Consider the following 26,566-nt stretch of genomic DNA (forward strand, 5'->3'; position numbering starts at 1 on the left):
GGTCTTGCTAACCATCATCGTAATCTCTGTGCATGTGTAAAACAACTGTTCAAGGGGCATTTATCATTACTGCTATCCCACTTTACACCAGATAAAACAGAAGCACAAGAAAGGCTAAGTCCTGAGGGTATAATCCCAGCACTTGGAAGAATAAGGCAGGGGGATTGTGAGTTTGAGGGCAGCCTTGGCTATAGAGCGAGGCTCTGTCCCAAAAACTAAACAAGCAAAGAAGAACACTAAATGACCATTCCCAGTGAACAAGCCAGAGCGTGGAGGATGGACAACAGAAAGTAATGCAAACCTGGGGCCATTTCATGCCATGCTGTCCATCTTGAAGTATCTTTCTGCTCTTAGTTTCCAAAGTGCTGTGTTAAACAGCACAGGTAGACTGAAGGCATGTTGTTGGTGAGGGAATCCAGGGGAACAGATTTCCATCAGATGCCTTCCTCCAGGTCCTGCTGACTTTCTGTGCACACAGGGCCTGAGGTCTGGATGCAATAAGCACATAGTGGCTCCAAGAAGATCAAATGCAAAGAGCAATGCTCTTAACCCTGAGCCATCTCTCCAGCACCAAATTATTTCTTCTTCAAGAAATAAGCAAAAGGTGAAATCCCATTTCCTCCCCTAAGGCCTGCTGAGAGTCCAGTGTCTCTGAGGCACAGTATTCTTTAAAAAGCCTCTGGGCTGATGCTGGTCTCAGCTGATATGTCTTGCGAGGACCCCATGAAGGTCTTTGGAGCCTGGCCTGGCATGAACATCTCCAAAGCTTGAAGTCCTGACAAGGTTGCCAGAGGGATGAAGAGTCCTCACCTCCCGTCTTTCTGCCTCTCTTTCCCTCCCTCACCCAACCCAACTCTGAAAAGGGTTTTGTAAGAAGTATCTACAAACAATGGACTTTTTTTTTTTAACCCTACTTGTACCCTGGTGTGTTATTTGAACTATTCTTCCCAGTAGATGCAGCAGGGAATCTTGGGTTAGGGCAGTTATGAACATGGGGAGGGGGGGGGGTAGAAGAGCATTTGCAAGAGCTCATGTGGGGTGGGAGGGGGCATTGCAGGTGAAGGAGGTGTGTGCAGAGGTACGACTGGCATGGAGAGGCACAATTGATGGGCAAGGCAAGGAACCCAGACCAAGATGGGGCCTCTGGGAGTGCTTGCTGGAGAAGGTCTACCAAGGGAGGCAGGGCCTGCAGGAGCTCAGCAGGGATTTGGTCTCTGCAGGACCTGCACTGAACATTTGTAGCTGAGTGAATCTGGGCTTAGAACTAAGAAGAGCGGCTGAAAGGCTGGGAGGGTCAGCACCTGCTGGTGGTTTGTGTAGTCTGGAACACTCTTCTGATCTTCGCTGGTCCCTGCATTCATGTTTGTGACAGCTGTACTGACCATCACAAATTGGGTCCTCCTGGCTTCTGACTGCTGTGACTCTCTGATGATCCTCAGCCAGGCCTGAGCTCCTGGGGCCTTCATGAGCATTCAAGATAGACTGGAGGATTCCATTCCCAGAAAGGGGTACTTGTCGGACTCACGCAGCCTGAGCACCCACCTTTCCCTCCAGAACTTGCTGAGGAGAAGGTAGGAGTAAGGTCACCTTGTGCACCTCCATAACCAGGATATAATCAGCCATCACCCCATCATCTGTACATAGCAAAACGCTCACTAGCTCACTTCTTTGTCCACGTTTCCCATTTATATGTCTCCATCAGTGTGAAGGGCCCACCCTGTGGCACAGAGCCCAGGGTACCCAGGCATACCTGCTCTCCCAGGAGATAAAGAAGGGCAAGAGCGAGGAGCTTTCAAGTTCCAGCCAAGGTATAGGCTATACAGGGCTGTCTCTGCCAGGAGGTAATGGCTACAGAGCACAATGCACTGGGCGGAAACTCTGCTGCATTCTGAAGTCCATTTGGTCTTATTGCTTGCTCAGCTTCTTGATGCATTGCTGATAAAACAGCAGAGTGAATATGTATTCAAAAAATTACAATTAATCAATACAGCATTTCTTCCATTTGGCTATCACTAAGTGGTAAACAGGAGTTCAGAAGCTCCACCAGAGCAAAGCTCTCCATGTGTAGGCCTTTCCCGGCAGAGTGAGGATCCATGGGACAGAGACCAGGAAGGAAGTGGCTGGCCTCAAGGCCCTGTGACTGAGTGAGTGTTCAGGTAAGTTTAAGTTCAAAGCCTTCTAGAGAGAACCAAACTAGGAAGTGAGGTGGCCCCTCCCCCACCCTTGACTAATGTTATCATTTTCCCTCTCATTCATGAAATGGAGACCGGGCATTGGCCCCGCCCCCAGCCCTGAGTGACTCTATCCACACAGTACCTGCTTACTCCCAGCCACTCATCCTAACTCTTGAAGAGGCTTAATCAACGTGGGTGTCATTGCAAGACCTGCACAGGTTAATACAATTCCCCGGGCACCCTGACGCTGACGTAGTGAGTACCATAGTTTCAGCCATTATCACTTCCATTCTCTTCCACCCCCATGCTCTTGAGATCCTAAATTAAGCAGTATGCCACAACTCTGCTCACCTGGTCCTGAGAAAAGCCACAGGCAAGGGCTTCAAGTTCGAATCTTGTTTCATCCTTTTGGAGATAAAACTTAAAGCTCAGAGAGATGAAGTCGTTTGTGCAGTCACACAATAAGGTGGAAGCAGGGCTCCATCCCCCTGTCCCTGGGTTCTGACCTGTAGGATGTGCAGTCTCCCTGAACACTGCACATATTTTCTCAGTGTGTATTGATTTGGGGGCCAGGTTGAGACCTGTGGTGAGCAGGAAGGAGACTGTCATTGCCTGCTAACAAGAGGCCCCGGCAGCAGCTTAGAGACCCTTGGTGAGTCACAAGTATCCCTCCAGATACTGAGTGAGTGATGATGGGTGTCAGCCCCAGAGGCAGAGCTTCCTCCACTCTGCAGGCAATTTATCCAAAGATTCATTTCCAACAGGCTGCACCGGGAGCATCTCAGTTCCCTGGAACTTCTGGCAAATACATCTTCCTCTATTCTGCTCCCCCTGTAATGCTTCCCACAGCTCTGGCTCCCAGAGCCCTCTGGCATGATTTGCCTTTACCCTGATCAACCTTGGCCTGCTGCTTCCCTGTCCCAGAAACAAAGCACATTATAGATTATAGATGGTGCTTTCACTGGCCAGACCAGTCTCAGGTCAATACAAAGTGTTCTAAAAGAAACCAACCATGTCAACAGCCCTCGTATGCTGGTCACAATGGCAAATACTTGGTAGGTGTTCAATAAAGCCTTCCTGCTAAATGTTCACCAAATGGCAATGACTGGCCCCACAGTCCCTCTGAGAGAGGCAGGTCCTTCCTCCCTGAGTTGTCTGGGTAGGGCTCCTAAGGCACTCTCCACTTTCATTGCTTCCAACAGGAGGATTAGTGGAGACCATAGCATCAGGGTCTTCACTGTTAGCAGCTTGGGTTAGCAGCCAGTCAAACCTGAAGCTACCCATCCCAAGCCCTATTGCGCCTGACATATTGGCCTTCTGAAACACACACGGTGAACTTCAGAGTACAGCCAAGATTACAACTGAGGCCAAACTACTGCTAGTTTGGTGTCAAAGGCCAGAAGGGAGTTTGAGCTTCCCTCTGGCCTTGTGAGAAAGCAGTGCTCAGGGTCTGGGCAGTACCCTGGGCTAAGGTTTCCTTTCCTGAGATGCCTATGTACCTACAAAGTGTGCCTCAAGCTGCCCTGAAGGGATGAACCTCAGCAGGCTACTAGGACCAGTTTGCCCCACCCAAGTGCATTTGCAGAGGAGGGCCATCTGTCTGTCAGATAGCCATTTGTCTTCTGCTGCTGCATAGCTTCCTGCATTAAACCCTCGGCAACCATCCAGGAGAGCGTTGCTTTTAACTCTATTATGGAGGCTGGGCAACTTGGGAAATCTGAGTTCCATTGACACATTTACAGTTCTCCTGCCTCTCAGCTAGTGGAGAAAATCCATCTCATCGACAGCTGCAAGGTCCTCCAGAGCTCAGGGCCTCATAAAGGGCAGAAGTGCCATCATGGTGGAACAGAAAGGGCAGAGTATCCAGCAGAACCGTGCCCATGATGAATGCCTTTCTCCTTAGGGTTCCTTTCCTTGGCTCATCACAGCGGTGCTGGCCTGCAGAAGATGCCCTTTCACCTGTTCTTTGGGATGCTTTGTTCACTGCTCTTGGCCACTATCAGAGCCACTTCCTCCACAGGCCCAGGAGTGAGAATCCTCGGGGTGGGGTTTATAAAAGTATCCTGAGGGCTAGAAAGAAAAGGGTGGTTGTACTACACAAGAAGAAAACTGTTAGAAATAAATATGGAGATAATTAAACAGCCATAGAGCTTCACATTTTGGAAGCTAATCAACTGTACTTCCACCCAAGTCCAGTTTCATGTGTGTATTCTTCTATGAAGGGTGGACATGTTGATACAAGGGGAGGCACAGTCCTGTAGAGTGAGAACCGGTCAGTCCATGTCTGAGAAAACAGAACCCAGGCCAAGCAGCTGACTCAGGGAATCTGACTGAAGGAAGAAATAGCTTTCAAGGGTGACAGGGAAGGCCAGGGGACTGAGAGTCCAGCTGCAGTGGAAGCTGCCATCACTTCTTCTGCTGAAGGGCCAAAGGAGGAGGGGATGCCTAGCAGCCATCAACAAGACTTGGAGCCACTGGACAAGGTCCGTAGAGAGGAAGAAGACACAGCACATCCAGACAACAGCTGAAGCAGAGACAAATACCTGACTTCCTCCTCTTCCCTTCCAGGTTCTGACCAGGATGTCAATGGTGGCTCCTGGGACCCTGGTGTGCAGGGCTCATCCCTGCAAAGACTGAAGGGAAGGATGAGGTGGGGACTGGGGGGATCATAGACTGTGGCCCTGGCCACTGGTCAATGGGGACAGTGCTGGGTGGGAAAGAGGACACTTCCTGATCACAGGAAGGAAGATCAGGAATCATGAATGCTAGGTCCAGTCTTGGAACAACTTGCTTTCTTCATGTCTGGAGAGGAAATGGGCTTCTCTGGAAGCAGCGGGGGATGGCAGCTGAGACAGAGAGTCAATTGGTCAACTTGGCCAGTCCATTTTCTCCCTGAGACTGTGACTCTGCACTTTGCCTCCAAGAGGCTGAGACCTTGACCATGGTGCCCTGACAAGATTAGAATGCTATGATATGCAGCAATGAGAGTATTCTGCTATGATAAAGCTGTGTAACAAACATCCCCAACAGCTTAGGAACTTACAACCACCATAGATTTTGTTTCTTGCAAGGCACTGGTTAGCTGTGGCTTGACTGATCTTGGCTGGACTTGATTGAGTTTGGATAAATACTGAAGGCTAGGCTCCAGGTTGGGAGCAGGTCTGCCCTCCTCATCTCAAGCCAGACTCAAGATGAGAGCCAGTGGCTTTGTGAGCATATTCTCTTATGGTAGAGAGTAAAACTCAAAAAGGACTCTAAATTGACTACTTTTCTTTTTAAAAATTATTTTATTTATTTAAGTATTTTCTTGCATTTATTTATGTGTATCACATGTGTATCTAATGCCTAAAGAGGTCAGAAAAGGGTTTCAGATCCCCTGGAACTAAATACAGATGGTTGTAAGCCTACATGTGAGTACTGGGAACTGAACCCAGGTCCTCTGGAAGAGCAGCTAGTGCTCTTAACTGCTGAGCCATCTCTCCAGCACCTGATTGCTTTTCTTGTTGCTATGTCAAAGTGGTTGACAGAAGCAACTTCAAGGAGGATTTATTTGGGGTTACAATTGAAGAAGGTACAACCCGTCATGGCGGGGAAGGAATGGCAGAGTTTATGGGTAATAATAATCCTTATGGCCAAGATGCCTCACAGACCAGGAAGCAGAGAGAGGGGAATGCTTAGCTTAGCCAGCTTTCTGCTTTTCTTATTTTTAGTCAATCCAGGACCCCAACCCAATGATTATGCCACCATCATTCAGTTAATCCTCTCCAGAAATGCCCTCACAGACACACCCACAAGTGCTCCCCGCCAAGGCCCTAGGTATTTCTTACGCCGATGATGTTGACAACAGAAGCCAACCACCACAGGACCACTCCTTGCCATCTCGACACCCATACACATCACTTTCCAAACGTGTCTGATGGCCCACAGACTGCATGGACCAACAATAGCTGTAGATGTGGCCCAACACAAAGTCATCAGCCTACTTGAAGCATTTTGAGGGGTTTGCTGGCTGGCTGGCATTGTCCTCTGTAACTCAGTTGCTCCAGTGTGAACTATGCAGATGATAATGTCAATTTACAATGTCAAAAGGCTGGACACACCTGCATGACAACAGACTGGCAAAAATGTGTCATGCCACCCCACACCTAAGCTCAGGGTGGCTCAGACTAATATACACCATCTTATCTCTCTTGGCCAAAGCAAACCATAGGGTCAAAGCTAAAGCTAAAAGTCTACCGATAGAAAAGTTGTTTGAATATAACTGTTTCCCACAGCTTCATGAGTATGAGCTGAATTGGTCCCTACCTGGTGATGCTATTGTGGGTGGTGGAAACTTCAGGAAGCTGGGCCTGGTTAGAGGAAGTGGGTGACCGGGGCCACACCTTAGATGTATCTTTTCCTCTGTCCTTTCTGTGGTCTCTTTTCACTCTGGAGTGAGCCACACCCTCCCCCTGCTTGTTCTTCCTCAGGACGAGCCCATAGCAACAGAGAAAACCAAGAATGAACTGGAGCTTCTGAAACCATGAGCCAAACGCCATCCCTGATGGTTCCTAGGTACACATCTGTGTGACGGGTAACTTGTGATTGATAGAATCCCGACTGAAGTATGCAACTGTGTAACAGGTAGCTAGTGATTTACAGAACCCTGACTGATATAAGCATGCAACTGTGTAACAGTATCTAGTGATAAAATCCTGACTGACACAAGTATGCAACTGTGTAACAGGTAGCTAATGATAGAATCCCAACTGATACAAGTATGCAACTGTGTAACAGGTAGCTAGTGACAGACAGAATCCCAAATGATACAAGTCATATGTAGGGAGCTGAGGGAAGCAATCATTTTAGACAGATCACACGCTCTCCCATGAGCCACAAGAGTCTTCACAGTGATATGGAGATAGCAGAGTGGCTCAAGGTACAAAGTGAGTTGCCTTTGAATTCTAGCCCTGTGCTTCTATCTTTCTGGCCTGTTTCCTCGTCTAGAAAATAGAGCGCTCATGTCTAGACATCTCAGTGTGACTGTGAAGCTGGCTGAGGTGACAGGTGTGGCACATTGAGTTAAGTGGCAGGCACCCAGCAAGAAGCTAACAGATTCTGGTAGGTGTATAATTAGGAAGTTTCACTTGAAAACAGCCCTTTGGGGCCACAGCATGAAGTGGGAGATCTGTGTGGCAGATTGTGACAAAGGGAAGCCCTTCTGAAGCTGAGCCACACCCTGAGTTTTGGGGACAGACGCCTCACTGCAGACCTGACAGCTTGTCAGAGGAAATGGCACAATGTGGGTAGAGACAGACTCCGTACCCAACTACTTGCTCAGGTTCACCCACAGCCTGTTCACACCAAGGTCCATTTTCTGGAGACAGCCTCAATGCCAGGAACTGCCACTCTGCAGTTGGAGGGTCTAAATATAGGCAGACGCTTAGTCTTTTCATTTAAAGAAAGATACAAATCCCTCCAAAAATACACCGTCCTCAATCATTTTTTATTCTTGGGTCTGCCCAAGTCAAGCCTTAGTCTTTTGAAAAAGAAAAAGTCAATGATAAAAGAAAAAGGACAGAGAATATGCCTCAGTGGGTTAAGCGCTTGCCTTGCAAGCATGGGGCCTAAGTTTGATCCCCAAGACTCTTGGTGGGCAGGCAATGTGCTTGTAATCCCAGCATTTGAGAGGCAGAGAGAGGCCAGTTCCTGGGACTCACTGAACAGCCAGCCTGGCCAGATTGATAAGTTTCAAACCAATGAGAGACCCTGCCTCAAAACCAAACCAAACCAAGCAAGCAAGCAAACAAACAAAAGGAGAATGGAGGACAGAGTCTAATAAATGGCGGCCAAAGTTGTTCTCTGACCCCCCCATACACACACACACACACACACACACACACACACACACACACACACACTTAATAATAATTATTATTATTTCTAGGGGAAGAGACCCACAAAACCAGACTGAAGTCCCTGCAGTGGGGAGATGTTCTTGCTGGGGAGTGGGGGGCAGGTATGTACTTTCTGAGTCTCTGTGTGGTCCAATGGCTAAAGCACATTCTTTAGAATTTGGAGAGGGGCTAATTTCAAACAGACATGTGGTGATCCAGAATCATTATCTGCAAACCAGGTGACTACAAGGTATGAGTGCCATCTTGGTAGCTCCAAGAGCACTCTCTGAGTGGTAGATGTGTCCATCGCTTTGTGAATCACCAGAATAAATGATACACTCTCTGGTAGCCAAGGTCAATGATTTTCCCATGTGGGGAGGTTCAAAGAGCATGGAAGACACAGCTGAGCAGAACACTTCAGGCCAGACAGGCCTGTGGCACTAGTCAGTTGATACTTGGCTAACGTATGAGCAGTGTTTGGTCATGGCAGTGAGGCAGGAGGATGGCCAGTCCCTACATTGCCAGCTCCCTATGCACAAACTCAGGCTTTCAGGAACCTGAAAAAGAAGCACCGTGGGGTGTTAAGGTTCACCATAAACCTCAGATACCAGGTTCAAAGGTGACTGGGTGCGTGGATATATGTACTCTGTACAAAAATCTCAGCTGATTATTGTCATGTTTCCGGGACCAAGCAGGTCTATCAGGTGCCTCAGTCCTCATGTCCAAGACTCATCAGGCCTTGCTCTCCACACAGGGAAACTTGGCTGGGTGAGGTTCCACTCTCCACTGAAGGGTGGATGGATTCATAATCCACCAGTCTCCACCATGGCGACAAGCAAAGAATGGGGCTCTCGTAAGTCAGGACCCCACACTGCCCACCAGTGCTGAATGCAAACTCCCTCACCTTGTCCATATCAGCATGGGAAGCCAGAAGGTCTAAATCCTGCCTCCTTTGTGTGGTGGTTGGAGAACTTTGGCCCCTCGGAAACTCATCCCCTAAGAGTTAGCTAAAGTGGCTGTCAGCCTGGGGTGGACACTGAGGCCTTCTCTCACCTGCAGGGTAGATGTGTAGGTGGGCTTATGTCCCTTACACACAAACAGATAGATACACACACAGACACCACATATACACACAATACAACACACATACACACGCACCACAGACACAAACAGAAACATACACACAGAGACACACACAAGGACAGACATACAGAGATACACAGAGAGACATACACCCTACACACACACACACACACACACACACACACACACACACAGAGTCTTTCTCTAGCTCTCATTTCTGCTATCACAATGAGCTGTGTTTCAGCCTCCTGCCTCTTTAAGGTGACTTGGCATTTCTCTGTGTGGATCCATTTTTGCTTGCATTATGAATTCACTGGCAGAGGGATACCTTCTTTTCTGGTTTCTGGGCTCTCTCTGGAGCCATGGTGGCTTCTCCCCAGTTCAACCCTGCTATGGTTCCCATCTTCAGCTATCATTTCAACACCCACTTCTCTCTACTCCCCAGTGATTTTAGATGCCACCCTGGGTTTCACCCTGTCCATCACCTGTACAGTTTCTAGGATGCTTTGAATATTTTAAGATACTTTTATTGCAATAATATATGCACATTTATTGCACAAAATATATAGGTAGGAAAATACAAATACTAAATTTAATCCACCATCTTGTCTTAGCTTATAGAGCGTGGGGGATATCACAATGTGATCCTGGAATGTAACTCAGGCGGCCTCAAATTCCAAATCTTCCTGCCTCATCCTCCCAAGTGCTGAGATTACAGGTGTGCGCCAGCATGCTGCCTATCAGTGCCTTTACAAACCGAGTGAGCCAGTCTTCCCCAAGCCAATCTGGGCAATCCTCCTTAACTCGCCAGGTGACCACCTAGCCCCACTATCCCCAAGAAAGGCCACAGCACTTCTTCTCTGAAGGCTGCACAGATTGACACACTGAGAGGCCAGCAGTGTGGTCCCCAAGTCCAGTTCTCAGCTCAGTATCCAAGGGACTCGGGCAACTTAGGCACTCAACACAGGTCCCTGGCACTGCTGGGCTTGGCTGGCAGCCTGCACCGTGGGGGCTTAGTTTGTGTCCTTTCTCCTGTCTTCACCTTCTTCCATAACTTGTGGATGGAAAAGTATGTTCAAGGTATCTATTGTCACCCAGCCCAACAAGCCCCCTTGTCACACCTGACAATTAACCTCCCGTGGGCTGGCTAGAGTACAGACAAGGCTATAGCCTTGGGAAACGGCAGTCACCTGACACCAGTTAGAAATAAAAGTCTGATGTTCATTTTCAAAGGTGCCTTGAGCCAGCTTCAGCCCAGCCACAAATAAATGGAAGACAGGAGCCCCTGCTGGTGCCTGCTAGGGAAGCTGCCCAACTTAGCACTCAGACTCTGCTGAAGCTGCCTGCCCTCCCAGCCCCAGCAACCTACTGGAGTGGAAAACTCCTAACAGCCAAGCTTGCCTGCAAGGTCTTGTATCTGATGAGCTCTAACAAAAACAGGATATGATGCAGAGATGATCCACACCTGGCTTTTGTTAAGAAGAAGGCAAATATAAGCTACAGAGGGAAAGATAGGACCTGGATGATGGGTAAGAGTATTCAAAAGAGGGTGGATGGGTCCTGTGCTCAGAGGTCAAAACTGTCCTCTGTACTCCATTAAGATGCCTGATTCTAGGCTGATGCCTGACTTTGCAAGGTCAGAGAAGAAATTGCTTTCAATATTCTGAGTCTCCAGTGCTCTTATAATTGAGTACCACTGAGTTCAGACATAACAGCTTGGGAGTTCATTGAACCCCAACCCAGAATGTTCCTACAGGTAAACATTTGCTGTCTGTCTCTGTCTCTCTGTCTGTCTGTCTGTCTGTCTGTCTCTCTCTCTCTCTTTCTGCATGTGTGTTTTGCTGGAGATTAAGCCTAGGGCCTCACACATGCTAGGTGAATGCTCTACCACTGAGTTATGCTTCCAGCCTTCTTTTAATTTTTTGTTTTGTGGCTGGGTTTCACTAAGTTGCCCAGGCTTGCCTTGGGCTAACCTGCCTTAGCCTCCAGGAAGCTGAGATTACAGACACATACTTGTTTTCTTCTGTTCTGTCAATGGCACCTGGGGCCTGACCACTGAGCCACAGCTACCAACCTATGTGTGTTTAGAAGAGGATGACTTTAGGGTCATCCAGGGCTATCAGGGAAGCTGGGCCATCTTCCCAGCATCCCACTCTGTTACATTCTGGTCCTGTCCATTGCACTCTTTTCCCACTGGAGTCACTGAGGCCAGGGTCTGGGTAGCCAGGGTAGGCCTGGGGTGAGGCATGAGACGCCCTGGTGTGCAAAGCAGAAGTATTTTGGTTAAGGTTTCTATTGCTGTGAAGAGACATCATGACCACTGCATCTCTTATAAAGAAAACATTTAACTGGGGTGACTTATAATTCAGAGGTTTAGTCCATGATCATCATGGTGGGAAGCATGGTAGCATGCAGGGAGACATGGTGCGGGAGAGGTAGATGAGAGTTCCAGATCTGGATCAGCAGGCAGCAGGAAGAGGGAGTGTCACTGGGCTTGGCTTGGGCTTCTGAAACAAGGCCACGCCTCCCAATAGTGCCACTCCCTATGAGCCTTTGGGAGCCATTTTCATGCAAACCTCTAAAGGAAGTGACCCCTGAACACCAGCAGGCCATGAGAATAATACTATCAGTTAATATTCCAAAACTGTGGCTTGTAGGCTGTCCATTTGTGTACGCAGTCTGCATGTTTATTAGGACACCCTGTTGCTGTGACAAGACTCACAAAGACAGAACAACCCTGGCCACTCCTTCCTGAGGCAAAAGGGAAAGACAAGGGTGGGGCAGAGGGGAGAGGAAGAAAGGGAGAGAGGAATTCGAAAGACTTTGGAGGCCAAGTCTGCACCCCAAAGTCTGCAGGGGCCCAGAGGCTGGAGACCCGAAAAGCTGCCGCTCAAGCCCATGAGCGTCTTCAGCAGGATTCCTGTTCTTCAGGAAGTCAGACTTTTCTTACTCTGACCTTCAGCATTTCGGGAGGCCTGCCCACTTTGCAGGCTATCCACTTGACTCAGCTGCTATTGATTTAAGTGCTAATCGAGTCTTAGAGAAACACCTCTATAAAAACAGTAGTATTTGGGTACAACAGGTGGCCCAGCCAAGTCATCACAGGAAATTAACCGTTCTGAGTAACCTGTCTATTATCACTGAATTCTTGGTTGCTGTTTTTTCTCCCAGCTACATGTAGTACTTGTTCGTGTGGAGAGAAGAGACAGTGTTTTTTGTGCATCTCTGCCCATCCTGGCATTTTCCAACATGGTATTTTGCAATAAACAGACACTAAATATTTGTTGTTCCATGGATAGTTGTTAATTTCACTATCTGTATTTTTAGCTTATATTCCTCCTCCTTTGAGGAAACATCATCTACTTACGAAAATCCAAGTACACAACAGTTTATGTACAAATATCAGGAAAAGAAATTATCTTAAAGAACGATTTATCCAGGGTTAGGCATGTAGCTTGGTTAGTAGAGTGCTTGTGTGCACACAAAGCCCTGGGTTCCATTCCCAGCTCTGCATAAACCAGGCCTGGTGATGCACACTCATAATCCAGCACTTAAGAGGTGGAGGCCAGAGTATCAAAAGTTCAAGGTCATTCTAATCTGTATGGAGTTTGAGGCCAGCCTGGACTACATGAGCCCTTGGAGGGAAGAGGAAAGGATACCTCTCTCCTCCTACTCAGGCTTTCAAGGCAGCCTCTAACACATGAGGAATCCTGGGCGGTCTTTCTCTGCAAAGTAAAAACTGTTTCTTTTGCGATGCCCTCCCTCTAAGACTTAATCCTGATCATAATAATAATTTATCAGATTAAAACACTAATAAATCCTGTCTGAACAAATTGATATTATCATGTTTAATTTCAAATTTAATTATTTTGGTATTTAATTACAAAGCAGTTAATTACTTTGTTGTAATTGTGCATCTTTTTAAAGTAGTGAAAGGCTGAAAATCCTTGATCCTGGCTGCCCCAGGCAGAGCGATTCCTCCCCTTATCTCTGGGGAGAGTCCACCTTGCTCTATTGTGAAGGCAGTATGCTCCCATGTTCCTCCTTCCAATTTCTCTGTGCTCCTGTTCCCTGTCTCTTCTCCAGTATCCAAAGCCCTATTCTGTTGTTAGGCCCTCCAACACCTTTTCGTTAGAAAATGTGTCCTTAATTGTCACTCTGCTCCTGCCACCTCCTCAGAGGCAGGTGTTTGTGTGTGACACTTAGTTGGAAGTGGCAGCTGTATGGATTTTGAGAGGCACCTTGCCCGTATCACCCAACACCAGACAGAGCAGGTGCCAGCAGTAAGTAGCCAGAGCTCAGCTCTGTCCTACGGTGACTTGGTATGCTAATTTCACCACTTTCGAATGAGGGGTCCTAGGGAAGGTGCCAGGATAGCTGATATTATTATGTTATGGACTGCCTGTGGACATGGGGACCTGAGTGTGTCCACTGGCACAGACAAATTCCATGTTGTCACAACTGCTTATCACCAGAGCAGGGTGACTCAGTCCCTTCGGTATGTGCAGAGCCAGGCAATGTAAGAAGATGCCTGAAGCCGACTGGGGTCAGGTGTGCTAGAGAGAGCCATCTTACACCAGGGAAATAGCCTGGAAGGGATCACATCCAGAAGTTTTCCTCAGAGAAAACAAAAATCTAGATTTCAGTCTTTTTGTTTGTTTGTTTGTTTTGGTTTTTTGAGTCAGGGTTTCTCTGTGTAGCATTGTGCCTTTCCTGAAACTCACACTGTAGACCAGGTTGGCCTCACAGAGATCCGCCTGCCTCTGCCTCTCCAGTGCTGGGATTAAAGGCATGCATCACCACCACCCAGCAAGATTTCTGTCTTGAGAAAATGTCAGATGCTGAAGTTTTCAGGGCCAACCTAGATCTTTGTTGAGACCCATGTAGATCAGCCAGAATCAACCTTAGGATCTGGAACCGACCTTTAAGAGACCCCTGTTTACTTTAGGTCACAGTTCATTCACCATCAAGGGGTTCTGACTCCTGCGTTATCCTCTGTTTAAAAATAAGAATGGATGGGGGAACTATTCTGCTCCAATGACAGGAAACTTTGAAGCAAACAAAAATGAGTCATTGAGAAAATTCATAGCTTTTCTTGAACATGTAGGAGAGTTAAGGATTCAGGATAAATAACAGACCCAAAATCTAAAGACAGAGAAGGACCTCCAGGGACATTAGGACATGAACACTTGCTAGGGCAGATGTATTCACCAGATCCATGTTGGCCAGTAGGAAGAATTCACCTATAACTTAGTAGAACCTCTGAGGGCTGGTGGAGGCAAAGTGATTTTTGTGTCCTTGTAAGTTCACACGTTGGAATCCAGTCCTCTGAGGTGGTGGCATTTGGACATGAAGCCTCCAGGAATTGATTAGATGTCTGGAGAGGGGCCTCTGAAACAGCATTAGTGTCCCTCTCAGAGGAAAGCTACTATGTTAGTCAGTCTAAACTTGCTATGATAAATACCCATGGAAACAATTTAAAGAAAGAAAAATTGATTTTGATTCACCATTTCAACCCATAGCTGAGGCCTCAATGTAGGCCTGAGGTGAGGTAATTGTTATGCCAGCAAAAACCAGTAATGTGTAAGGAGGAGCCTGCTCACCTCACAGCAGTCAGGAAGAGAAGGGTGGGAGGAGGAGGAGGAGGAGGAAGGAGCAGGCACAAGACTTCCTCCAGGTAGTCCCCTCCTAATAACATACTCTTTTTTTGTTAAAATGTTTATTTATTAAAATTTTTGTCCATTTTACATACCAACCCCAATTCCCCCTCCCTCCCTTTCTCCCGCCTCCTCACCTCCCTCCCATTCTGCCCCCATCCACTCCTCAGAGTGAGTAAAGCCTCCAATGGTAGTCAACGAAGTCTGGCATACCAAGTTGAAGGAGAGCTTAGCCCCTCCCCATTGTATCAAGGCAGAGCAAGGTATCCCACCACAAAGAATGGGCTCCAAAAAGTCAGTTCATGCACCTGGGGTAAGTCCTGGTCCTACTGCCAGGGACCCCAAACAGATCAAGCCACATAGCTGTCACCCACATTCAATGGCCTAGTTCGGTCCCATGTAGGTTCCTGAGCTGTCAATCTAGAGTCAGTGAGCTCCAACTAGCACCGGTCAGCTGTCTCTGTGGGTTTCCCCATCATGTTCTTGACCCCCTCTTCTTCTTCTTCTTCTTCTTCTTCTTCTTCTTCTTCTTCTTCTTCTTCTTCTTCTTTTTTGGAATGTTGAATGCCATTTATTGAAGGTGAGAGGAAATCTTAAATACAGGCTTACAGCACAGTGGGGAACCCTGGAGGGCAGAAGTTCGCTTCTGATTTTTTTTTAAGCCGAGGATTGAACCCTGGGCCTTGCGCTGGCTAGGCAAGCACTCTACCACTGAGCTAAATCCCCACACTCCTGATGTTTTACAATCTTGCATCTAAGCAGTTAATGCCCAATATGCTGGATTCACAGACAAGGAGCTTCCCTTAAGTATTCAGGAGGGTGGAATCTCGCAGGGAATTAGCATAGGGAGGATATCAAGGTCAAAGTCAGCAAGCAAGGCAACAGTTACCCAAAACGGGGGCCAGGGCTCTACAGGTTCCCCCCCTTTTACTAAAAAATGAGCTTCTGACTTAGGTTGCATGAGACGTCAGCAGGTCACCTTACCCATCATGGAGACACCTGTCCAGGCTACACAGGTGTTCTGTCTTAGGTTGGCAAGTGCCCCCCAGGTATTACCCATCTCTGAATACTCATTATCATACAGGCTCAATTGTGTGAGAGCTGCAGAGTTAACTGTTGCCAAAGATCTCTAAGTGGTGCTGGGCTTGCAATCTGTGTGTTCGACACAGAAAAGACCAACAGAAGTCTTAATCCACCCATAGCCAGTAAGTTAAAGGCAACTGAGCCATCCCCTTCCTTAACAAGTCTTACTGCAAATTGGAGACCTTGTAAGATGGTATCCTGAGAGCAAGTGGAACTTGAGTTTGTAAATTTATAGCTTTCAAGGCCAATTGATATGTATATAACTATTGATTTAAATTTGTCATGCCCAATAGAATAAAAGATTAATTCACTGTGGTAGCTACTTTTGCTGCCAGGGTCCCCACTATGCTAGCTGTAGTAACCAGTTATGAAATGGCAATCCCCAAAACAGAAGTAGCAGTGGTCACCACTGTTATAACAGCAACAATGGCAGCAGTGATGTCAAATTCTCTTCTGGAGCATGTGGGTATCCATTGGCATGGATGCAATTCCAGGAACACGAACCGCTGAGGCCCATTATTCTTGATCCCAGCACAACCCAAGCTGGCAGCTCTGCAAAAGAACAACTAAGAACCATAAAGAAAAAAACAGGCAGCTCACAAGGAACAGAACTAATGGTCTCATAATGACTACATTCAGACTCACAAATTTTAAGGTATCTTCAAAGGGGGCTAAATGAATTTCAGGAGGCCAAAAAATGTTGCACAGAGCCATTCCTGAGAAGTAGGTACTGCTCCAGCTTGAATAGCATTGTGAGAATGAAAATGTTTAGCTGGCATGCTACTGTTAATAAATGGAGGTCAGTAGTCTTCAATGTTATCCTTAATCTCCTAGGTGTCTGGGTGACACATTCTCAAACGTACTTGAAAGAGCCGTTACCATACATTACCTTCTGGAGAATCCAACCGCATGGCTGCAGTTCCTAGGCTTACATTAATGCTTGCCAAAGCTGGCCATATTGGGCTTTCAATCCCCATTGGCATCGGAAGGGGATAGTTTTTTATGAAGGCCCAATAGGATTCTGCCATGTTGGGCTTCAGCTGCAGCCATAGGGTGCACTCAGCGCTTAGAAACCCAATGAGGAATTTCATTGTCCTGAGAAAAGACATAAGCAGAACTCCCGGCCCACACCAACACCAGATTGGGTCTCCTCCAAGTGTCAGTAGAAAGATCCTTCCATTGCTCAGGAGGGTAATTTGCAACAGGAGCCCTCCAGTGCTTGTCTGTAGTGGATATTCCAGCAGAATCCACTGATAAGAAATTTAAAATATATAATACAAGGGAAAGAATAGATGTGGAGAAAGGAATGATGAGCCCCTAGTTTCCCCTTTTTGCTGTAGCAAAATATGACATACTCTTAATATGAATCCATCAAGGAATTGACCCAGCCCTTAAGCCAGAGCCCTTCAGATCACATCACTTCTGGGGAACATGTGCTTTCATAGGGTCCTCTGGATTCTCCTCAGCAGGTAAAGAAGGAACACTGCAGAGCCAGAGGAGTAGGGGATTCTGGGGAGGAAAGGCAAGCTGTCCTTCCCCTAGGGTAGAAGGTCAAGCTGTTGGACAAAGACCTGAGAGCTGCTGCTTTCAGAATACCACAGTTTGGGGAAGAGAGTGGGAAGTGGTCTCTACCCTTGAGCAAGACACTGAGACACACCCCAGCACCCAAACTACCACAGGCCCCCTAGAACTGGGAGCATCATAGACTCACTGAGGCCCCACTCTGGAGACAGGTGGACATGGCGCCTGCCCACTGCCTGTGATGCTCTATCAGAACTGAGAAGGCTCCCCAGGCCCCATCAAGTAGGACTAGCCATTAAGTAGGCAGGGACAGCACCCATCATGAGGACAGGGGCAGTAGAGCCAGGTGACACCTCCTCTCAGACCTCAGGAATGGTGGAAATATCTGAATCAAAGATGAAAAAGACACAGAGGAAACCCTCTGAAAACAAATACCTTACAACTGACCGAGGGAGAGAGGGAGGGCGGAACAGCCCATGCCTGGGTGACATGGAGGGTCACACTGGTGTCCCATGAAGGCAGAACTTCGGGGACAGGAAACATCCTGGTGAAGGGAAGGGTGAAGAGAGCAGGAACCCAGAGTGGTGGGGCCGTTCTTCATCTTGATGCTGTGCAGAAGTGTGCACTAAACATGGGGAACTGCCCCTTAACACAGCATACAGGGAGATGAGTGCAAGGCCAGCAGCGCCGTTTCTTGTACCCATTGTATCAGTCACTCTCCTCGGTGTTGTGCTGAATACCCAGAGACCCAGCAGATCCTGCCTGACCACCAGCCTCATCTGCTTTCTCTCTCTCTCTCTCCAAACACTTGTCTCAGGTATTAATTTTTCTCTCATTGCTTTAACCAAATACTTGACAAGAAGTGGCTTTAGTGGCACATTTGACTGGAGTGAGTAGGAACAGAGCATCTCCTCAAGGAGAAGGATGCAGGGCTGGAGAGATGGCTCAGCAGTTAAGAGCACATACGGTGCATTTTTGAGGACCAGGGTTTATATTCTAGCACTCAAGTAACAAGCAGGATGCTTGTAACCCCAGCTCCAAGGATGGTGGATTCAGGAGGATCAGGGGGCTTGCTGGCTTCCAGCCTGATAGAGAAGACATGATCTCCAAGTTTGGAGAGAGACCCTGTTCAGATAAATAGATGGGAGAATGATAGTGGATACTTGACATCCTGTTCTGGCTTCCTAAACACATAGGGAGGGAAGGAGGGAGGAAGGGAGGGAGGGAGGGAGGGAGGGAGGGAGGGAGAGAGAGAGAGAGAGAGAGATCACTCTCCTGGCCTTGATTCACTTATGCCGTTTTTATCAGCAGGTCACTACAATGAGCCAGCTCCCTAGAGAAACAAGGATGAGCAGGTGTGTACCTGGCTTTTTCTTTTGGGCCACCAACCAGCTCCCAAATCATGACATGGGAGATTTGTTATTAGCTTTGATTGCTCAGCCTAATGTAGGCTCGTTTCTGACAAGGTATTCTCACTTAAATTAACCTGTTTCTATTTATCTACCTTTGCTTCTGAGCTTTTTACTTTTTCTTTTTTCTGTGTGTCTTACTTTCACTGCCTGGCTTCTGTCCCAGGTGTGTCCTTGTTCTCTCCTCCTTTCCTCTTCCTCCTTAGCCTAGATTTCTCTTCCTATTTATTCTGTCTGCCAGCCCCACCTATCCTTTCTCCTGCCTAGCTATTGGCCATTCAGCTCTTTAATAGACCAATCAGGTGCCTTAGGCAAGCAAGGTGAAACAGCAACACATCTTTACGTAATTAAACAAATGCAACACAAACAAATGTAACACACCTTTACACAGATAAAGTACTATTCCACAGCATACACAGATGTAACACATCTTTACATAGTTAGATGTTCCACAACACAGGTGTTTACATGGCCCTTCCTGAGGAGACAGGAACAAATGTCTATTCAGTCCATATATAGGGCCCCAATTACAGAACAAAAAAGCAATTCCATTCAAGTCTGGCTTAGTGAACCAGTGAGTTTTGAGGTCACTTACAGGTGACTCAAGACAAAAGAACCACTGAAAAACTCACACCAGGGTTGGTGGTGACTCCCTGCAGCAGGAGCAAATAGCTTAGTCCACTAAAAGACCTCCAGCAATGGTTACTGCTTATAGAATCTTGGGGAGTGGTCTGGAGAAACTTTTGTGTTCCAGGACCTTCCATAAAGTTGTGTATTTTCTTTACTATCAACTCCTAGAAGTTGTTCTCTGATAGCTGCATGCATGCTGTCAAACACACACACACACACACACACACACACACACACACACACACACACACACACACGCCACAGTTTTTAAAAAAAGAAGAGCCAGGTAGTGGTGATGCATACCCTTAATCCAAACACTTGGGAGACAGAGGCAGATGGATGTCTGTGGGCTTGAGGCCAACCTGGTCTACAGAGTGAGTTCCAAGATAGCCAAGGCTACATGGAGAAACCCAGTCTCAAAAAAAAAAAAAAAAAAAAGGAAGAAGAGGAGGAGGAAAGTCTTGATGAAATAGCAAAGCAGGTGGCAAACAGGTCAGGAAAGAGGTAGAGGGGCGCAGAAGGCTGAAATATGTGGGACTGTCTGGCAAAGGTTGGGAGGGAGGCCACCATGTTCCTGCTGACATTCTGCATTCAGGTGAGGTGTCGGCAAGGTAGGTCTCTGATGTTAATGTGGCAGAAGCTGAATGGTTGCAACCAAGAAGGAGCTGAAGAGCACAGCCTGTCTGCCACTGCCGGATTCTGTCCCCCTGCCTCTGTTTACAGGTTGCTGTATGGATGCCCCCTACCCTGAATGAGGGGCAGAGCCCTGTGGAGAGAGCACTTGGAACCCTAAAGCCTAAATCCTGGACTGGACTAAGGTTTTTATTGGATTAGCCTGGGCTTGGCTGGAGTGGGCTGAGTGTAGTGCTGCTGCCAAGCCGGAAAGAGAGTTCATTAAAGAAAGCACATGCAATTACTATTAGTTTTTAAGTGCAGTTAGGCTCTCACAGGCCCCACTTTCATTTGGCCAGAAGCCCTGTCCTTGAATGTGAGCCCTAAGGAGAGGCAAGCAGACTTCCACAGTTGGATAAGTAATGCTCCTAGTTCTGAACCTGGGATAACAAGGCCTTGGATGAACCACCAAGGCACTGGACTGTGAGTGAATGACAGAGCCTGTATACAAGAGAGGCTCCTGGCTACAAGGATGCTGCTGATGAGCAAGATGTGCCATTTCTAGAATGTACCACACTATTTGTGAATACAGCTCCCAGGAACGTAGTTGATTGCCTGCCTGTGTGTGTGTGTGTGTGTGTGTGTGTGTGTGTGTGTGTGTGTGTGTGTAAAGAAATTGTTAAGTGCTCAGACTCTTGATTGGACAGACCTGGATGTGAAGCTCGGCTTCCCCTTTACAAGGCTCTGCCTGCCCTCTGTAAATTGAGTATAATATATATCCATCTCACCAAATAATTGTGACTCCAGGCCTTAGCACCACACAGCATCTTCCCTTTGGTTGAATATTTCCTGCTCTCCCCTCACCTCAGATGGGTGCAACCTCTGCCTGGGTCTTCAGTGAGAGGCTACCTGCTGTGCTCTGGACCAAGCCCCACCATGGGGAAGGCTAGGTAGCCCCAATTTGGTTCCTGGTCCCCATCCATGGATCAGCTCCACCTGGTGGTTCCAGCAAGCTTTGGGTTCCAGGTACCTTTCTTGATCCTTCAGGCCTGGAGTACTGTTCTCTGAGACTGCCATGTTCTACAGAATGTTTGCTTTGTCCCAGGGATCTGCAAGCATCTCTCATCATGTCAGAGAAGGCCTTTTCCTTCCTAACCCTGGATAATATGCTTCTGTTTAAACCAGTGTTTTCTTCAAACAAATCCACATTTTAAAAATCTAAGTAATTTGCTTTATAATAATTTTACACAGCAGATTACTTGACATGCTGGTATTAGCCTTTCCCAAATGCATTAAAACAAACAACAAGAAATATTGGAAACAAGGTGTTGACCACATTCTACATAAGAGCCCTTGGCCTCTATAGCCCACATAGCTCCCTTCAAAGACTGAATCATTGTGTCCTTAAAACGAGGACCTTGTGTCAAACAGCAGAAATCTAGGCATGGAGCCATAAATAAGACCTACATTGTTGGTGGTGATGGAAAACCAAGACATCAAACTTTCTCTTTCTTGCAGAAGGATGAGGACTTTGTTTTGAAAAAAGAATTGCTGCCATGGTCCCTGTACAAACATGTCTTCACTTACATACATCCTCAAGGTGCTTGAAGTATGTCTTCAAACTGTATGCATTTGGTTCTGGAGAGACAGCTCAGCAGTTAAGGGTGCTATTCCAGAGGACCTGAGTTCAATTCCCAGTATCCATTTGGTGGCTCCCAACCATCTGTAACTCCAATTCCAGGAGATCTGATGCCCTCCTCTTCTGACCTGTATGAGAACTGCATGCACATAGACACAAACAGGCAAACTCACTGTACATAAAATAAAAATAAATGAATCATTACATAAACAAACAAAAATAAACATCTATGTCTTCAGTGGGTCATGCCTTTGGGTGTGTCCATCAGGGTGTTTCCAGATCAGAGTGCAGATTAACTGCTCTGAATGTGGGCAGCACTGTCTCAGGAACTAAGGGCCAAGACTGAATAAAAAGGAGATGGCCAGGTGAGCAGCACCACTGTCCTTTCTGTGTTTCCTGACCCTCCTTGATGTAAGAAGGTGAATTCTAGCCACATGTTCTGCCATTGCCACCATGAATCTGGTTTCTGATGTGTCTCCCTTTCCCTGCGTCCTCTCAGACCACGAGTGAAGGATATCTCTGCCAGGTACTTTGTCACCGTCTAGGAACAGCAACCGACCATCTGTGCCACTGGAGAATCTTTATACATCCCAGCAGATTAAAGACACACTGTTTTGTTTTGTTTTTCATATAAATAAAGTCCTCGTCCAAAAAATCCCTAGTTATATGTATGGTAGAAACACAGACTCTGTATTAGACATGTCCACCATTGACTTCAATCACTAAGGCTACACATTGCAACTGAACAAAAGTGAACAGGGTGGAGACAGGAATGGAGAAAATACTTTCCATTCACTCTGGACCAGGTGTGGTACTTTAGAATTTAAATCTGGAAGGCTGAGGATATGCCTCAGTGGACAAGAGTGCTGCCTAGCTGAAACAGAGTTCCAAGCTGGGAATGTGCTTCCTTCAGCCTTTTGGAACTCATTCTTTTAATTTTCTCTATTTTATTTACTGAAATGACAGATCTCATTCCCACCCTGGCCCTTTGAGTGTGGCCCACCTCCACAGAGAGCTCTGAGAATCTCTTCATTATTCTGAAATATTTAAATCCACAAAAACACACTTTATGTGGCTCATCCCCCTTAAAATACCCTCTCTAGGATACTTGCTTTAAAGGATCTGTTTATTTTTGTTTCACATGTAGAAGTGTTTCTCCTGCATGTGTTTCTGCACACCACGGGAGTTCAATGCCTGTGTGTATTCTGTGTACCATGGTCATGCAATGCCTACGTGTATTTCTGCACACCACAGGCATTCAGTGACTGCATGTATTTCTGTACACCATGGGCATGCAATGACCACAGAGTCTAGAAGAGGTTTTGGATGGTCTAGAACTGCAGTTACAGATAGTTGTGAGCTGCCATGTAGGTTCGGGGAACTGATTCCAGGTCCTCTGCAGCAGCAATGGGAAGGAAAAATTCCCAGGAAAACTCAGCATAGGAACTGTGCCCAGCCTATGCTATTCACAGGGCATCTTGGTTTAAGAATGACGTAATGATGAAAGCATTTTGATCCAATGAGCCCTTTTTAACTCTTGATGCCCTGGGTTCTCCCTCCCCAAACAGATCTAGACACTCTGGGAACAAGACTTAAGTGCCTGTAGTTCATATCACTCCTTGGGTGAGTCTGATGAGCATCCAAGCTTAGAAGCAATATGGACTAGCATTTTACAAACTATAATGTGGCAAAGCTTTGGCTTCCCGATGGGCTGAGTATTGGCACCTGAGTTGGAACCTTAACTTACTCTTACCCTCCTCCCCACTTCTGCCTTGTGTGGTCATAGCAAGGACACTGTGTATAGGAGACAACCTCTCATCAGGCACAAAATCCACCAGTCTCTTGTTCTTGGACTTCCCAACCTCCAGAGCTTTGAGCAATACCTTTCTGTTGTTTGTAAATTATCCAGTGCAAGGCACTTTGTTATAGTATCTAACAGACTAAGACATCAGATGACCCTGTAGCAGCAGAAAAGTCTTGCCTGGAAGGGGGAACCAAAGCTGGCTCAAAGATATGAATTCTAAGTTCACAGTTAACTCTTTTTATATAAAATTGCTATCAAAATTCATGCATTACAAAAAGGGATATAAATTTTATAACAGGGTTCTAAAAAAAAGGGAAGCGAATATTCATTCGCCAAGACATGGCTGCTTTTATTAAAAAAAAAAGATGTAGATGCTGCTGCAGATCTGTTAGGAGGTGGAGGTATTGGTGGTGCCCACCTCATGGTAGGTGTGTAACCCAATCATCCAACTACCCCAGACATCTTCATACACAGGGCCACATGCACTATGGCCCTCAACTCCTCCGGCTTAGTGCCTTTCAGCAGCCACACAAACCCTCTCTTCTAAGTTATAGCCACCTTGACATTCCAGACTAATCACTTCCTAGTCCCAAGGATGGCCTTCTAAAGGACTTCAGACAAATTCAATATCCACACTTCATGAGGGTGGAGAAGAGGCCTGGGTTTGCAGAGCTAACTGTGCTTATGCATTTCTACATGCTAGATTAAGAGTCCTTGCAGAGCAAGCATTACCAGGGTTTTGAGGGCCAGAGCTTGGTCCTCAGCAGTCAGCTCTAACAAGCTGGACTCTGCCCTCATCCTTAGTAGGCCAATTAAAGAAGCAAGGAATAGTGAGAGGCAGAAAAAGGAGGTGTATTCAAAGTGGCCATATTGGAAAGATGGACCAAAGGGCCATCTGACTCCTTTATAATCTATTCTACCTTAGGGGTCCTGACATGGAATTCAAGTTTAAGTTAAAAGGGGGGGCGGGTAGGAGATGAGCAGTCCAGGTCAGGGTCTGGTCCCACCCATCACCATAGCCTGGGTTCCAGGCTCTTTGTGTAAAGCTGTCTAAAAAGTTGTCAGAACTGTATGAAAACTCCTTCTGGCAGGCAAGATTCCCCTCTGACTGGCACCAGACTTCAGCCTTTCCCTTCCCCCAGCATGAGACTCTAGAGAACATTTCAGTTCCTTGGGGGGTACATTGTTTCACTAGCTTGATTGCCAAGGGAGCAGCACAATTGGTTCTCTTTACACTGTCTTTGTTCCAGCCAGGAGGGTCACACAGGAAATTTGGGGATTGTAAAATGACCTTTGTTCACTTTCATGACCCTTACCTCTGGTCCCACCTGACCTCTCATCTTCCCCTGGCTTTTCTCTGCCAACTCACCAGGTGTCACACATCAGAGACAAAGATGAAATCAGAAGAAATCTACATTGTCCTTATTTCAAAAATTGGATTTAATAATTCATCTAAAAGAGAATTTTTAGCAGCAAGCCTTGAATATAAAAAGGGAACAGGCCTTCGCTGAACGGCGTCTGTTCCTCTAGTTGCAATGCTGAGTGGAGAGAGAAAAAAACGCCAGTCAGCTCCAAATGTGTCTCATATTTGCTAAGGACACCACAGTCCTCAGCCTGTTAGGCAAAAGTGATTTTTAAAGCAACATTTGCAAGGAAAGGAATTTAAGCCACACCCTGAAAGTCTCCTTTGTTGCTGCAGAAATCCACCTACAGGTCATTTCAACAAACTAGCGTGCAGAAACATCTACAGATTGTTAAGTCTGTTTGTTTCCCGGTTTTAAAATGCCACCTGCCCAGACCCCCACCATTGCCTGGAGTACCAAACCACTGCTGTTTTGTGAGGCAGACGGCAGCAGGTGAGGGGTCTGTGGGTCTCCACACGCACACACAAAGCTGTTTAGAATGTCACAGAAATCAGTCATTCACCCAGCTGAGCTGCTGAAGCGTGACAGGCTGGCTTTAAATACCTGTCACTCGAACTTGCTGATACTCGGGGAGGAGGGGCAGCCGGTAGAATAAGAAGGGAAGGAAATTAACAGAACCTCTAATTGCGCAGGTTGCCTGTCATGAACACTGCTGCAGTGGGTCTGCAGTAGACCTGCAGCAGGAGGCGCCTGCAACCATTTCAGACCTGAGGATGGGAAAGCTGCCAGGGAGTGTCAAACACCTCCTCTTTCATTGATAGCCAGCGTCTGCCTCCTGCCTGAAGAGACTGGGCTTGGAGACCAGCATCTGCATTTCCCTTTCCCTCCTGTTTTGTCTCATTGAATCCAGGAGCATCTTGAATAAACTGAATTTACTAAACGCTTCAAATATCTGCAGATGATGTGAAGTCTCTTGAAATCTGGCAGGTTGCTTGCTACTCAGGCAATTTTTCCCCCTCAAAGATGTAACCTATTTATCATTAAAGAGTCTCTAGAGCACAGATATCCTGAACTAGGAGAGAAAATAAGCACATATACTCTATCTGGAAGTGTGTAGTAATTTGACCCTTGACTTTCTGGGCAGGGGATGTAGTTCAGTTGGTAGAGTGCTTGCCTAACATTCATGAAGTCCTAGGTTCAATGCCCAGCACCACCTAAAACCAGGATGGTGGTATCTGCTGTAGCCCTAGCATTCAGGAGGTGAAGACAGGAGGATCTGAAGTTCAGGGTCATCCTTGCCTACTGTTACAGCCTGCTATCTACTGCTGTGGTGAGCAGCTTGAGAGGAAAGGGTTTATTTCATCTTACAGTCCATCGTGAAGGGAAGTCAGGGCAGGAATTGAATGGAGGCAGGAACTGAAGCAGAGGCCTTGGAGGAGCGCAGCTTACCAGCATTTTCCCCATGGCTTGTTCACCCTGGTTTGTTATAACACCCAGGACCACCTGTGTAGGGGTGACACCACCCACAGTGGGCTGGGCCCAACCTACATCAATCATCAATCAAGAAAATGCCTCACAGACTTAATGGAACTGAGAGAAGCAGTTTCTTAACTGAAGTTCCCTCTTCAAAACTGACTCTAGTTTGTGTCAAGTTGATAAAAACAAACAACAAAAACAAAACATCTGCATAGTGAGTTGAGGCTAGCCTGGGCTA

The sequence above is a fragment of the Onychomys torridus genome, chromosome 7 (genome assembly GCF_903995425.1).
Source record: "Onychomys torridus chromosome 7, mOncTor1.1, whole genome shotgun sequence".
In the NCBI taxonomy this organism is placed as follows: domain Eukaryota; kingdom Metazoa; phylum Chordata; class Mammalia; order Rodentia; family Cricetidae; genus Onychomys; species Onychomys torridus.